Below are 7503 nucleotides of genomic sequence, written 5' to 3'. Positions count from 1 at the left end.
CAGTAATGGAGTTTCATCTTTGACGAATTACTTTCTGCGGAGTGTTAGCGGCTCAAACCTGGATTGACCCCCTTTTGCAGGATAATGCAATTCTTCCGTATTAAGGGAAAGAAGGAAACCAAAGTACATTAGTGTTCTGTTTAACGATTCCACCGGACACGCAGAACATTGTCTTGAAACTGGAAATATTATGTGTTATATATTTCACTTTTGTGGCATGTTTTCCAGTGTTCGTGAACAAACCAGGTGCTGCCAAAGAGGCTATTCGTTCTGATACCAGTGAATGGATGTTTCCTAAGCATGTTTTAAATGTCCATGGTGCGTAATTATCCTATCAGAATTCAACTCAATTTTAGCAGAGATCAGACGAAGTCTGAGGTGAAATATTAATATTGACAAATATCAGTGTATTTAATATACAAACCAAAACAAAGGAATATTTTTTTAATATCGCTATTTCGACACTAGGCGAATAAAGAGAGACAGATAGACAGACAGACAGAGAGAGAGAGAGAGAGAGAGAGAGAGAGAGAGGAGAGAGAGAGAGAGAGAGAGAGAGAGAGAGAGAGAGAGAGAGAGAGAGAGAGAGAGAGAGAGAGAGGGCGAGAGGAGAGAGAGAGAGAGATGGAGAGGATAGTTTAGGAAGAGAGCGAGAGAGAGAGAGGCGAGAGAGGAGAGGGGAGAGGGGAGGAGAGGGAGGTGAAGAAGGAGAGAGGAGAGGAGAGTATAGAGAAGAGAGAGAGAGACGGAGAGATAGAGAGAGGGAGAGGAGGATTTTTGAGAGTGAGAGGTGAGAGGAGCGAGAGAGGCGGAAGAAGAGAGGAGTAGTAAGAGGGAGAGAGAGGTAGATAGGAGAGAGATGAGGAGAGAGAGAGAGAGAGAGGAGAGAGAGAGAGAGAGAGCGGAGTGCTAAAGTTTAACATTTGTTTTTGTTTATCGACACCACTAAAGCACGTTGATTTTTTTTTTTATCATCAGCTATTGGATTTGGTAATTTTGACTCGTAGTCTTGAGAAAAACCCGTTACATTTGTTCACTATTCAATGATGAATTTCAAAAAAAAAAAAAAAAAAAAAAAGTCATTAAAAAGGTCGAGGGGTGGGGGACTCCGACAATAAAACACCAGTGGTTTGTATTACTTTATACTCGAGATGACTCAAGTGAAAACTGATTGCGAACATATAGTCATGTTCTTTATTGCTTTATTGAGCCAGTGCACCACGACTGGTATATCAAAGGCCGTGGTATATGCTATCCTGTCTGTTGGATGGTGAATATAAAAGATCCCTTGCTACTAATGGAAAAATGTAGCGGGTTTCGTTTCTAAGACTATATGTAACAATTACCAAATGTTTGACATCCAATAGCCGATGATTAATGAATCAATGTGCTCTAGTGATGTCGTTAAACAAAACAAACTTGATTTATTTATGTTTTACGACTTATCAGCATAATACATTGTACAACATAATAATAAAGAGTCAAATAGTGATATGACTACTTTTCACAAATGTGACAACCTCTCTTGAGAAGTGTGCATCGTTAGGGTCGACTGTAGACTGAAGGTCAAACATTTGCTTCTGCCGCAGGATAATGATGCTAGTTTCCTTGAAACATTTAGACCGGATTCTGTATGATTAAGTATTTATAGGATGACAATAGTTTCTGGGGCTTGTGACTTTCAGATGAAGTGGTTTCCAGGACAGTCAATAATGGCTCTCTCTTTCTGTGTTCGCAGTCCTTTAAAGTTCTACTAAATAGTGTAATGTATGTGTTTATGCCAAGTCGTTTCGGTACCGCCACTGGTAGATTTAGCCGTGTATGGTGTAGCTAGTGACAAGTTCCTAGGCAACTGGTCTTTAACATGGACATTGTGTATATAATTAGAGAAAGGATAACTGACATATGCAAGCAACAATGTTACAGTAGAATAACGATAACTCCAAATGGAAGTTTATACAAACACTTGTTAAATAATTTCATATTACAAGATTATCTTAGAAAACCATTGGACGTTCGTCATTTAAAAGAAATAACTAAAATCAGAATATGCGTACATAAATTAAATATAAAATTTTGAATATAGAAATATTGAAAGATCATTTGTCACGTGCTTCGTTATAACTTGCACGTATGTTACAGCAACAATTTGGAGTCTATTTTAAAAATTATTTAAACATTTAGAATTGTTTTGTTTTGTTTAACGACATCACTAGAGCACATTGATTAATTAATCATCGGCTATTGAATGTCAAACATTTGGTAATTCTGAATTGTAGTCATCAGAAGAAACCCGCTACATTTTTTCCTAATGCAGCAAAGGATCTTTTATATGCACCATCCCACAGGTAGGATATCATATACCACGGCCTTTGTTATACTAGTTGTGGCGCACTGCCTTGAAGGAGAACTACATTTAGAATAGAGTTCAATCTTCAATAATATAATCTAGAGGTGTTTAGTTCATTCCGTGAAAAACACTGACACGTTTATTTATGCTTTACACTCACGTTGTTTGAGCAGGCGCGGGTCGAAGGGCGGTCACTGGGGTCCCGTGACCCCTTTTTAGAGAAAAAAAGATTTAGAAGTCACAGCAAACTTGTGACCTCATAACTATGTTTTATTCACGTAGGTACAGTATTTAAACATATTGCACTAAAACAAATGCTGTCCATTATTTTAAGCTCAACACTGAACAAATACCTAAATTAGGAGTTCCTTTAAAATTATACTAAATCAATCTCTTTCTTTTTTTTCTTGTATATTTAATTGCACATGTCAGACTCTCGCCGGTGTAGACGAAAAGCATGGTCTATTCTAAGTGGTTAAATAAGGCATATAAACCCCGAGATTGCAACTTTAAGACACATACCTTTAAAGGAGCAGTCAAAGTTATCATATTGAAACATGCATTAAGGATGTTACATTTTGGATTTGACAAACAAATGGCTGCTATTTTTATGTATGAATATTGTTTGTATATTTTAAATTGTTTACACCATCTGATCAGTTCTGCCTGTAACGGACATTGGATTATTACTGTGCATAGTTCTGCGCTACCTTTATTCTTTGTCAGGAGCGGATCCAGGGGGTGGGGAGTTGGAGCTGCGCGTTTCAATGGTATTTCGCCATTTTCCGTTGTCACAACCGTATTTTATTGTACATAAGTTGTGGAGTATTGGTTGTGTAGATTATTTGAATATTTTATTTAGCCTATTACTCGCAGTTGTCATATGGTACCTTTTCGCACGTGCAGTCAAATACCCTAGCACTTGCAATGGTTTGGTCTGCAGTGACACAGCGTGATTGTGGACTAGTCCATTTTCGTTGACACTTGGTTAAAAGTGCTGGTCAGGGCTATTGTTAGGGGAACCCAGAGCTGTGATGCACACGGTGCACGGGCAGTGATACATGGTGTGTGGACACGTGTCACGTTTTGGAACTAGAGAGGTTTCCTGTGAACAGCTGGGGTAAGTAGGGTTTTGTTATATGTCTATGTTTATATTATATTATACTTGGAGTTGCATTATGTTGTAAGTATTTTATTTTAACTTGTATATTAAGGAAAAGGCGGTAATATGTTAGGAAATTGTATAGTTTGGCAGTAAATATTGTATGTATACTTATAGTAATAATTGTTAACACTGGTTAAAGTAAAAATGGTTGTATAATGTAATTTTAATAGTTGACAACTTTGTACATGTATATTTAATGGACATAGTGTATTAAATAAGAATTGGCCGTAGTGTTTTGTAAATAGGTTGCACTAATAAATGGCCAATGAAAAGTACTGAAAATATTATTTTTTGTGTGGAAACCAGGTTATATGCCAAAATCCTGTAAATCAAGGTTTAGTTACTTTATTATGGTGTAATCATGGCAATTGTATTATTTACCGTGTTTTTATTGTCAGGTCAGGTGTATTATTGTGAGCTGGGGTGATGATGGGTTACCAGCAGCTTGTTGCGTCACCGTGGGGACTGATACCGATGGCCTCGTTGATAGTGGAAGAGTGACGGTCGGATTTATTGAGTTGGGGTGATAATGGTTACCAGCAGCTTCTGGTGTCACCGTTGACCGACACTATAGATGGCCTTATTTATGGAACAGAGTGACGGCGAGTCGAGGGTTGCAAGAACAAAGCAACACTGTCGATGAACTTGACCTGGACTTGGTTACACGTATTTGAAAGGGGTCTCTGTTCCAGAGACTGATAATTTACTGGTGCTTGGTGCCTGGGTGTTATTATATATGAACAGTATTACCTTATTTCCAGTGAATTGTTTATAAACCACCACTAAATATTAAGATTAATAATTATTTATTGATTCTTGGTGAAATACAAATGTAAAATTATTTGTTTTTGTTTTCTGTTGGGAAATTGTGTTATTAAGAGCCCTTGGTCACTCTTGACGTGACATCCGTTACGTTACGAACATTGCCGAAGACGTTACCATAAAAATACCAACATTCCTTTGACGTGACGTTAACAATGCTTTGACGTGTTAATTATGCTTATCGATGTCAAAGCGATACTACGTACATTCTTCTGAATATAGTTTAAGTTTACAAATGTGCTAACAGGGTGTATACTACCAAATCAAATCCCATAGACGACAATAGTAACATATGTGGCTAAAACTCCTACCTGCAACGTATCAACCGACATAAACGCCACGGATATAAATACTACTTACCCTCACTTAAAAGTGAATCAGAAAAAATTGGGGGTCAAGCTGCTCGTTTCTGAGATAACGGGTAGCGTCTATCACTACCCTAGTTCCGCACAAAATTCGAGTACTTTTTTTACAGGTACCCCATACATGTTTCAAGCACAAGGCTACTTGACACATTGGTACTAGATGAAATAAAATTGCATTTTTTTTTTTACCCAGATGAAACTATTATTTTTTTTACAACCAACACACTCGCATTTATAACCAACCACAGGACTTGTGGTGTTCACTTCTCTGTCAAAAGTTTGGTGCACCTTGAACTTTGACCCAGCCGGAAGTTATTTGGTTTAGTACTACCAACGGAATCGCTTTTTGACATTAATAAGCATATTTATTTTAAATGTCGTCTACTACTACTACCAATACTACTACTACTACCACCACCACCACTACTACTACTAATACTACTACCACTACTACCACCACTACCACCACTACTACTACTACTACTACTACCACTACCACCACTACTACTACCTAAAAACATCTACCTACTATGGTATTCAGTTGGAATATTCTCTGCAAATGTCGAGTGGATATATCGATAGAGATAAGTGCTTGATTGTTTGTTTACTTATTTGTTTATCAGGACTAATGAAGTAGGTGGCTAGGTGAGTAGGCATTGTTTGTGTGTTTGTTTATAGTTATTTTCGTGCATTTTTGTGCTGGGATGCCGTTAAACAAACATTCATTCATTCCCTTTACAGCCTCAGGGTGACCCCTGTTTGATTTCACGCCGAATCCACCACTCTTAATTACAATGAACAATATTGGTTTCGATAATCTACAAACTTGTGACTGACACATTTGGATAAAGTTACAACTAGAGTGAAGCTAGAGTCTGTGATGTAGTAATGGAGAAATACCCTCTTGAAAATAGACGGGATCGTCTCCATAACCGATACTTCTTAGAGGTATGTGCGTTGTTGCAATTTAAAAAAAAATGCATTTCGTGGTATTGCAAACACTGGTTTTGGATCGATCCCCGTCGGTGGGTCCATTGGGCTATTTCTCGTTGCAGCCAGTGCACCACTATTTGTATATTAAAAGCCGTGGTATGCGCTATCCTGTCCGTGGGATGGTGCATATAAAAGATCCCTTGCTACTATCCTGTCCGTGGGATGGTGCATATAAAAGATCCCTTGCTACTATCCTGTCCGTGGGATGGTGCATATAAAAGATCCCTTGCTACTAATGTAAAAAAATGTAGTGGGTTTACTCTCTAAGACTATGTCGAAATTACCAAACATTTGACATCCAATAGCCGATGATTAATGAATCAATGTGCTCTAGTGGCGTTGTTAAACCAAAAACAAATGAGTGCACCAGTGCAAATGGTTCAGCTGTAATAAGGTTTGGTATTCTTTCACCGGGTTCTCCTTTTGACAAAAGTGGGGCGCGATCATTTTGGGTCATTTTAAAACGAGCTGATTTTGTGAAAAATGGAATAGCTAAACCTTTATTCAAAAGAGGGTTTTAGTAAGGTTTCATGAGCAAAGTTTCCATAAATATGTGTGATATCCGCCAACTCCTGCTTGGGTGTGCTTTGTATAGGTGTGAACATTGTCAAAACTGCATTCAAGATCATGCAGTTTGGACATATTATGATGAAAGTAACACAAATATTTAATTTAAAATATTTAAAATAAGTCTTCTTTATAATTATTACCCTTTTTGTAATTTCCTAGAGACTAAAAATACCTGTATCTTTTTTTTATTTTTAAACCATAGGTGGGCATTTGGGATGCCATGGGATGGTATGCATAAATTTCAGCTGAAGATTCACAAATAACTGAGAAAATTCTTTTTTTCTTTCTTATTTTTTAAAATAATAACAAAATAATTTTTTTAAAACCCAACAACGCTAATATCTTTAAATAATAATTTGCTTATGTCCGCATTAAGGAGCACGCGGGTCCAACTCGGCAATTAATAAATCGTTTTTCTCCCGTTTCCTTATTTCCCAGGAGAAAAATCTCACAAGATATTTAGACATTTTAAAATTGCAATGTAGTTTCTTCGTTATTTATTTTAGGGAGAAGATTAAAACAACTTTTTTCCTAGACATAATTGCTGGTGGGGATTTAATGATACGTTTCGAGACATAGAGAACGTTTCGAGACATAGAGAATGTTGTTATCTGGGAGGTGAATTACAAGTGGGTTGTTGAGGGTTTTTTCGGGGTGGGGGAGGGGGGGTAATTATTAGGGGGGTGTTTGTTATTTAGATTTTTTTTAAATTAAAAAGTAAAAAGAACACCAACTTTGCAAAAGAAAAGTTGTTTTGTTTAACGACACCACTAGATATATTATATATTAATCATCGGCTTATTGGATGTCAAACATTTGGTAATTTTGACATATTATAGTTTTAGTCAAGAAACCTTCAACATTTTTCCATTAGCACAAATAGCAGGGATTTGTCTGCCTAAAACATCGTGCTTGAACCTTAATTGTTTATAAGCCCGAAATCGAACATAGCTCTACGGTTAGTCTCCGGCCATGGTGCGATGTGTTGTAGAATCATCCATCGTTCATCTTCGCTGTCAATAAACGAACACGCAGGATAGTACACACCACGACCTTTGTTATATCAGTCGTGGGGCACTGGCTTGGACGAGATATAGTCCAATGGGCCCACCGACGGGGATCGATCCCAGACCGATCGCGCATCAAGCGAGTGCTTTACCACTACGGCTCACTTCCATTGCAATACACACACACACACACACAGGAACACACACACACAGGAACACACACACACACAC

The 7503-nt window shown here is 37.6% G+C and overlaps 1 long non-coding RNA gene across 1 annotated transcript; it reads left to right on the top strand.

The window, feature by feature from the left end:
- The first annotated feature begins 3322 nt into the window (after positions 1-3322).
- Positions 3323-4356, top strand: LOC121380079. Its single transcript, XR_005958877.1, has 2 exons — positions 3323-3470; positions 3914-4356. It is a non-coding gene; the product is annotated as an uncharacterized LOC121380079 (long non-coding RNA).
- Positions 4357-7503: the final 3147 nt, after the last annotated feature.

Source organism: Gigantopelta aegis, chromosome 8, assembly GCF_016097555.1.
Source record: "Gigantopelta aegis isolate Gae_Host chromosome 8, Gae_host_genome, whole genome shotgun sequence".
Taxonomy (NCBI): Eukaryota; Metazoa; Mollusca; class Gastropoda; order Neomphalida; family Peltospiridae; genus Gigantopelta; species Gigantopelta aegis.
Note: the sequence above shows the minus strand (reverse complement) of the source record. Positions and strands in the feature narration are given on the sequence as shown.